Here is a 9,516-nt window from a genome sequence, read left to right as displayed (position 1 = left end):
AGTAGTAAAAGGTTTTCAGAATTAAATGTTTCAAAAGCTGGTTTTGGAAAACATTGAAGTTGACACCTCTTTGACTCATAAAGTATACTATTAACTTTAAATATTAGATCATGCATATGTTGTGACACAGGAGAAAAGAAAGTACATTTCTATAAATAAAATGTATAACACGTCTTTTTAAGGGTATCTTAAAGCAGAAATTCAAATACCTGTCATGTTCTGGCATTCACGTTGCATACAAACAGAGATTCAGTTTGTTTGGTGAAAAACTCTTATCTCTATCTAAGAAACTACGTGAAAACCAGCACTAAATGACAATCATACTAAGGTAATCAAATCCAAGTCAGTTCTAACCAAGTTAATACCATCACCTATATATATATAGGTCACCATGACCCACACCCTCAGCCACACTCCTACTCAGTGTCATCATAGCCTCTTTCCTGGTTAGCTGCATCCAAGCAAAAGTGTTACATCAGAGTAGGCAGTTGCACCCGAATAGAAGAGTTACATCAGAGTAGGCAGTCGCACCCGAGTAGAAGAGTTACATCAGAGTAGGCAGTTGCACCCGAGTAAAAGAGCCACATGCAGCTACAGGCTCAATCGACATCAGAGAGGCAACATCAATGTGGCAGCATTAGTGGCATGTAAGCATGGCCGAGCGGGCATGGTGATGGACAGGTTCCCACTGGATGGCATCCTGAGGACTGACATGCTGCCCCTCTACCAGTGGAGAGGATTCTGGAAGACAAAAAGCGCTATTAGCAGTATCCTCTATAGGTTTATCAGCATGTCGACGATGAAACAGGGCGATCAGGCATGGTGCACGCACCTCAGATGACCTCACCCACGATGTGTCTGTAAACAGGTATCCCTTTCAAACTACTAAATACTGTAAAGTGCCATGACGACGACGGGAATCTACTATCTTTTCGATTTCATAATGGCGTTCACCATCAACCTGCACCGGAGATGGTGGTGTTGGAAGATTACGCAGCCCAGTGGTGGTCACTGGTTTGAGTAAACTGCTGTGAAACACCTGGTGGATTTTCCCCAACATGGGAGGTAGCTTTAATTCCACCGTGACCAGATTAATTACTCTGATGATTGGGAATGGACCTATGAACTTGGGACCCAGATTATGGCAAGGCACTTTAAGGCGCATATACTTGGTAAATAAAAATATCTTATCCCCGCCTGAAATGTTGGTTGTGGACTGCATTTCTTATCGCCGTGTCTCTTGTACGTGTCTGCTGCAACCTGCAATGCTTTTCGGACATTTCCCCACACTGAATACATGTAGTCTATCCATTCCTTTATAGTTCCGTGATCAGCAGTGGCTTGAGGACATTCAAGTATAGTCATGAAATCAAATCCATTCACAATACGGTAAGTGGTACACCCAGTACTACTATGTACTGCATTGTTATGTGCAACTTCAGCAAATGGCAGTAGACACGCCCAGACAGTTTGCTAGTAATGCACATAACAACGGAGATACCATTCCACTGCAGCATTAGTTCTCTCTTCTGTGCTGTTGGTAGCCGGATGGAATGCAGAACTCAAACCCTGAGAGGCCCCACCCTTTTCAGGAAACTGCGCCAAAATTGAGTAGTAAACTGTACCCCACAATCTGAAATTATATCTTTAGGTACACCATGCAAATGGTAAATATGTTCTAGGAATAGTTTGGCCAATTTTTTAGCTGACGGAAGGCAATGGCTGGACAGGCAATGAAATGAGCCTGTTTTGAGAACAAATCAACTACTGTCCAGATAACGGTATTCCCCCTACTCTCTGGCAGCTCCACAATGAAATCCATTGCTATGTTTTCCCAGGGCCGAGTGGGCTTTGCTACTTGTGGTAACAAGCCGGGTAGCTTTCCTGGCCAGCTTTTCATAGTTGCACAAATGTTACAACCCCAAACATATTCCTCAATATCCCACTTCATCTTTGGCCACCAAAACTGCCGATTCGTCAAATGCAGTGTTTCTGGAATCCATAATGTCCTGCTACCCATGCATCATGACAACGCTGTAAAACCGCTACCCGTTGTTCTGTTGGAACATATATTTTTGACCCTTTCCAAGATAAACCATCTCTTTTGGTTAGAGTCTGCTGATTCACCTGGAACCAAGGGTCTAGTGGAAGTGCATCTCTAAAAGACTGTTAGTATATCAGTTTAAGACCGGCTTAGATAGATCAATGTGTATGTCAAGGCCTAAAACCCAATCTGTAGTCCTGGTATCAAGCCGCTACAGAACTAGAAGCGAAGTGGAGGGACTTTAGACCCAGAGACGAGGGAAATGCTAGACCACGTTGTTTCCTCAACCGTTCAGGGAGCCATTCTCTGGGATCCTTGACGTCGGCGGCAAGGTCAATGGAAAAGACAGTAACAAACAGACCTCCCATTATATGTTTCCAGTGTGGAAAACCCAGGCACAGAGCAGTGGACTGCAACACCTCACAGTGCACTGTGTGACCTCAGCCACACAGTCTAAGCCAGTCCAGGTGGGTCCAGTTCTACCTAGTACGTCCCGGAAAACCATGAGGAAAATGCCTGAGAAATCTCAAGGCATTCAGCAAGCTGCCACTAAAAATTCCACAGTGGGGGTTGATGACTCTCGAGATCTAGCATATGCAAGTCCTCCAGCGGAAGGGTGTGAAACTGATGGTGAAAATGACCCTATGGTGAGTAGGCCAATAAAACCCTTCTGGGTGCCTGTTATCCTCATGTTCAGAGGCGTCGGACGTATGACACCTTAATTGATTCTGGGAGTACTCGTTGCCTCATAAGTCTAAGCACGGTGAGGGAGCTGGGGATGAAAATTCAAAACCTGTCCCATCCCCTATGGTTTGAACAAGTAGATGGGTCAGTGTTGGGTGGGGCACCAGCTACCGAGATTACAGAGAAAATCAGACTCGAGCTTGGGGACCATTGGGAGTTAATCTGGTTTTGGCCTTGCATGGCTGGATAAGTGGGGGGCCTTCATATGGTGGGGGGGTTGTCGATGTATATGCATTGGGGTGGACCTTGAACCACCGCCACATGAACAGCTAAGCACAGAATGTTGGCTCACAGGGAATGGTCAGCAGCAGGAGGAAGAGATGTTTACAGGTATGACAAAGTACTGGAGAAAATTACAAATTACAAAATATAAAGACTTGCAAAAAGAAATAGAATGACTGTCGCAAAATAAATGAAAGATGGTACCAATAAGTAATGGGTGCCTTGGGTGAAATCTCAAAACATATGGAGCAACAGTTGAGCACCACTGGCATTGACAAAATCATCATTCATCAATTGTAAAAAGCTTGACTTGGAACAGCTTACATACTGTAATAATACCTTTAGCACCATTGAACAAAAACATTTTCTCATTCCAGGTCTTTGGGAAGGACTCGACAAATAGATAAAAATGCCAAATCCAGTCTAAACATCGGGGTGAGTATGTGGCCAATTATAATAATATATTGGAAATAACTAGAAGTCACACTGCAGAGAACTAGTATAAGACTTTTATTCATTTTGCTGTTTATTTGAATATTCCTACTGAAGTTATGGTAATAAAGGGTAAGACTTCGTGTACTAAATCATTTTATATTGATTGAGCTGCAGTTTAGTGTCAACAAAATGAGAGACAGCCTCATATTGTAGTTACTTGAGATGATTTTTTCGGTTGAAAACTGTTTTATTTCATTTTCATTTTCATTTTATACAATCACTTATATACTGTGTAATTAAGAAAGCAATAAACACAACTCATCTTCTATTCCACCGTGGAAAACCAACATAACACTTCAATCCTCCATACACCCTTTCTTCTCCCCCTCCAACTTTCATTTCTCCCCTCCAGCATTCCCCTCTTCTACTTCCCCTCCCCCTCAAACATTCCTTTCTCCCCTTCCCTCCATCTCACCCTCCTTACATTCCCCTCTCACTCCCTCTTTACTCCTCCCTCTTCTTTCCCTCTACTCCTCACTTCAGTGTATTTCTACTATTCATTAATCTATTCGATTTGTATCTTACACTAAAATTGAAAGAAAAGGAAAAAAAGGAAAAAAAAGGAAAAGAGAAAAAAAAGAAAAAAGAGCAGCAGTATACAAGTGCGTTCTTATTGTTTTGGAAATTGAAACTATATTTCCACCCTCCCCCCCTCCCCCTTGTAAACCCCCCTCCCTAACCCCCTTCCGACTTCCCAGATCCCATACCCGGCATAGCTCTTTATCAAGCACAGTCTGGAGTATATTAAAACCAAATAGATTAGAAATTAAAAGATAAAAGATAAAGGAAAAAAGAAAGGAATAAAAAAAAAGAAAAAAAGAAAAAAAGGGAAAAATCAATAAACTCTCTACATTAAGCTCAGCTTCCCATCATTATTAAAACTTAAGCAATGTACATCATTCCTAATCTCAGTTAATTTATTACTTGCAGGATTTCAAACTATGTTGAAACCAAGTAAGTTAATCAAATGAAATTCTACTCTAGCTAGGGGCCTTATCTCTTTATCTAAATATCTGTCCATTTCCAAACCTTTAATTTGTCCCTTTTACCTCCTTCTCTATAAAGCAATTTAAACACATCTCAAATATTTCACTCGGTTTCCATTCCAACTCCTCTCATCCTGCCTCTACCCGTGTCCATATATATATTTTATTTTCATCCGTACTCCTCTCATATTTGCTCCGCCTTCCTGCGAACTCCCTGGGTATATCCTTCCAAACATTATATTCAAATAACAGTTTCTATAAAAATCAACTTACTTTCTGGCTCAAAATAAGCTCTAATTGAACCTTCACTACCCTCCCGTCTACACCACACTTCCCAACTCCATTCAACCTAAACCACAATCCAGGAACATCACGATCTCCGTCCTCCTCACCCTAGAGAATAAATCATAAACAATTTATATAAAAGTTCAAAGTTATCCATCAAGTCTTTTTTAAGTCCCATACAATATATTTTCCGAGGAAATCAGCATCATTTCTTTCAGCCTTAATGTCTCTTCATCGGTATACAACTATACCATTTTATACAAGACAGAAATCACAAAATATTATTCAAGTTAAAAATTAAGCAAATGTTTTGGAAGCATAACTAAATCCTTGTTCTCTGCTCTTCTGCCCTTCCGGAAGGGGAAAGCGATACCTCCCGCCTTGTAGTTGCGTGTTTTGTTGTTTCTCTTCTACTTCTCCTTGTCTTTCTCCAAGTCCGGGTAATTCAGGAAGTCCCGCCTTCAGGATCTTATAATAAAAATCTCGGGCTTCCCAAACAGAGTTGAGGTGATGTTTTTGGTCATCGAATGTAACTGTAATACCAAATGGCACTTCCCATCTATACTGTATCTGAGAATTTCTGAGTTCTTTAGTTAGAAAAGCATAGTCTCTCCTGGCTCTTAACATTTGGGGTGGTATTTCTTTGAAAACGATCAAGTCCTGTCCATCAATTCGCAGCCTGTTATTATAAAACTCTTGTAATATCACATTTCTGGATTCTCTTGTAGCAAAATATATAATTATATCTCTTGGAAGCTGTCTCTGTTTTGCTGCCCACGAATTATGGCGGTAAATTTTTTGGATCTGCCAATCAAAGTTAAGTCCCAGACTTCCCACCAAACGACTGAAAGCCTCAAAAAAGGTCTGTTTCAAATTCTCCTGTTCGTTTTCACGCAATCCCCTAACTCTTATTGCAAACGCAGTCTTCTTATAATTTGTCATAACAAGTTGGTTTTCTGCGTTTTCAACTTCCTGTTGCAACATTTCAATTTTAGATGTCAGGTTAGAGTTAGCTTCCTCCAAGAGCTCCAGTTTATCCTCCATTCCAGCAATATAATCTGTCATTACAGTTATGACCCCGATCATATCCTCCTTTGTTTGAGCAATCTCGGCATCAAGCTTGTCACATAAGTCCGAAATAAGTTGCTTCATTTCCTCTCTAAATTCTTTAAGAGTTTCAAAAAGAAATTCTTTCGTTAACAAATCTCCAGTAGAGGGCGTAGAAGGCAAGAGCTGCGGCTCTATCGCAATTGCTTGGGATGTATTGTTAAAAAAACGTTTAGATTGCTTTGACTTCGGAGCCATTATAAAGAGGAAACAAACAAAGTCTCTGCTCACCTTGATTTAGGATAAAATACTTTCAATAAACTTTTGGCAATTAGTAAAAAGAGGTCTTCAAGAAAACAGGGCTGGTTAAATATGTCATGTATCAAATACGGAAGCTATAAAATCGCCATTTTGAAAAGCAGTTAAACAAAGGAGTTTTTTATGAAATTGAAGCTGGTATTTTGAATAATAATATAAAAAGCGTTCTCAGGAATGGTCGCTGCTCGGATTGATTTTAAATAACTTAGTTTCAAGAATTTGTCCTGAGGGGGGGGGTAACCTGCCTTGAGCGGAAAAAAAAACAGCTGAGAAGATCTGGCCGGAGTAAAAAAAAAACTCAGCTTTTGTTGAACCCTCTTCTCCGTTCACAGCCAAAAAAAAAAAAAAGCTGTGAACTACAAAGAGGATTCTAACGACTGAGTTCCTCCCTGCTTCTTTCTTGCCTGAAAGAAGAGATATCTATAGATCTTGTAGATATACGAACCAGAACTCTGAGGGCAGATCCGTTGAGCCACCGGCGACGGCAGGCCCCTCCCCCGGAAGTCTAGTTACTTGAGATGATTGATCCTATGCATTGGCATACAGAATATTAAGGAGGACTTCCAGTACAGGTGCCTCTTTCATAATCTTTCCTTGTTTGTTTGTTTGTTTGTTTGTTTGTTTTCTTGGTAGAAAGCACTTCCTTGATTTTTTCTAGCAGCTTCCCAGCTCAAAAGGAGTTGTATTCCATGTATCTTGCAAAAGACATGCAAAAGCTTACAGCTCTTATTCCCTTGCAAACTGATTGAATGATCTTCTCTTTCTTTCCACCTTTTCCAGTATTGGGACTTCTTTTTTTTTGAGAGAGAGCTGGGTCTTTCCATGATGTGTCCAAAGTTAGGTAACTTCAACCTAGTCATTTGTGTCTCATGTGAGAACTTTAGGTTTATTTAATGACCATTGGTTTATTTTCTTGACTGTCCATATGATTTTCAGCAGTCTTTCCCAACATCAAAGTTGAATGGTATCAATATTCTTCCTATACTGCTTCTTTTGAAATCCAACTTTCAGTTCTATGGAGTATCACAAGAAATATATTCTAGGATACAAATGCTAGGATACCAGTCTGTAAAGTTGCTGTCCCCAACAAAAGAAATAGACTAGGAGTGGTATAGGCTAGATTTCTTGTTCAGGAGAGAACCAAAGTCCTAGCAATATTCTAAATGCAAAATTAAATCTAGCATACATGATATTACTTTTCCAGCAGTTACCACCATAGACTTTAATAGTGCGGAAAACCTAATAACCTTTGATACAATCAGAGATTCTCCAAACCAAATAATTGTCTTTCTCAATAATCTGATATAAAATATATCAATACTTTTCCCCTAATTTAACATATATAAAATATAATATATAACAATATATTAACCAGCTTTATCTGTGACCCATTTTTATTGCCTTGAGTTAAATTCTGGGGAAAATTTGTAGCATTGAACAGTATAGAGATAATGGATATTAAGATTGTTAACTAAACAGGTTACATTTTAGAACTAATTGAATGTTGAAATTTTAAAAGGCTCCTTTTTTCTTTTGTACTATATTTGCAAAATGACGCAACTCTATTTAGTCACAAGTATATGGTTTTCAATTATATTTATTGAGAATGATTTTATGCTTGTGTTTCTAATTTCCTAATTTTGTGTGTACTTCGTAAATTGCAACAGAATTGAACCCTGATATCGTGAAAAATTGTGGTGTTACAGCAATACATGTAAATTAACCATCTGGTTATAGTTGCAACCCAAAACATTTAAAGCAGAATCTTCTCCAATGTGTGAATTCTCCATAAGATTTTATTTTAAAAGTCCTCAGTATACAATAGCATGTTCTGATTTCTGAGATAATCTCTATCAAGAGCAATGAAATCCATAAAAAAATCATTAAAGAACTGCCAGAACAATAATACAAGGTGGCAAGTGTATGCAAGAGCTATCAGATGACGACTCAGTTGTGGAAAGGAGGGAGCATGGACTTAAGGCTGCCTTGATTCTGTTTGGTGTAAGACGGTGTAGGTGGAATTTCTGTCATGCTTTATCCAGCCAGCATCAGAGCTGAAGTCCATACATCTTAAAGTCATCAAGGTTGAAAAACCTTGCTCAAAAAGTACATTTCTGACTACCTTGAACTGCTGACATAGGGTAATGGTAAATACCAACCCTTGATTTAATATTTCAGGAATAGAAAATAAACAGAAATGTTAAGCAGCTGAAGTTCAGGTGACTTTTCACCTATACTTGTCATAGCAATAGCAATAGCAGTTAGACTTATATACCACTTCATAGGGCTTTCAGCCCTCTCTAAGTAGTTTACAGAGTCAGCATATTGCCCCCAACAACAATCCGCGTCCTCATTTTACCCACCTCGGAATGATGGAAGGCTGAGTCAACCCTGAGCCGGTGAGATTTGAACAGCCGAACTGCAGAACTGCAGTCAGCTGAAGTAGCCTACAGTGCTGCATTTAACCACTGCGCCACCTCGGCTCATGGGAGGACATTGGAAAGAATGCAAGAATGGATTGTGAAGATAGTATATGTGATATTTCACAGAATTATTTATCATGACAGCATATGGAAAATCGAGTAGATTGACCTTTGAGGTATAGACCAACCCCCTTCTCAGACAAGAAACATACCATTTCAGACAACTTGTTGTTCAATCTCTTTTCAAAAACTTCCAGTGTTGAAACATCCAATAGTTCTGGTGGCAAGTTGTTCCACTGATTAATTGATCTAACTATCAGGAAATTTCTCCTTCAGTTTTAGATTGCTTCTTTCTTTGATTAGTTCCCATCCATTGCTTCTTGTCCTGCCTTCAGATGCTTTGGAGAATAGATTGACCCCTCTCCTTTGTGGCAATCCCTTAGATATTGGAACACTACTATTGTGTTACTCCTAGTCCTTCTTTTCATTAAACTGGATCTTCCCAATTCCAGCAAGTTCTTTATATATTTTAGCTTGCAGTTCCCTAAGTATCCTTTCTTGTTTTCTTGAACATTTCTTGTTCAATTTATCCATATTATCAGACTAATACAAAAATAAGTGTTTGGTCATTGTGACATAGTTTGTGATGTAACAAATATGCTATTTTCATCTACCCTCTCCCCCCCCCTCAAAAAAATCCCCCCTATCTTCATTGGTAAAACCCATTGTGATATCATTATTCCTTCCTAAGTGATCAAAAAGTAATTTTCACAACTCCATGGGAAAATAAGGCCTAAGGTAGCAAACAAGAAACAAGTACAAGATAGTAGGGGAAAAGCGGGGGGGGGAGGAGAAAAAACAATATTATTTTTTTCAAGATTATGACCAGCAGAATCTCTGCATGTTGCATGACTTGTCCTTGCTGCCCAGGGTGTAACTGCTGCAAAAAATA

The sequence above is a fragment of the Thamnophis sirtalis genome, unplaced genomic scaffold (genome assembly GCF_051295495.1).
Source record: "Thamnophis sirtalis isolate CommonGarterSnake01/CBP01778 unplaced genomic scaffold, rThaSir2_p1.2 scaffold_11, whole genome shotgun sequence".
NCBI classification, from domain to species: Eukaryota; Metazoa; Chordata; class Lepidosauria; order Squamata; family Natricidae; genus Thamnophis; species Thamnophis sirtalis.
Note: the sequence above shows the minus strand (reverse complement) of the source record.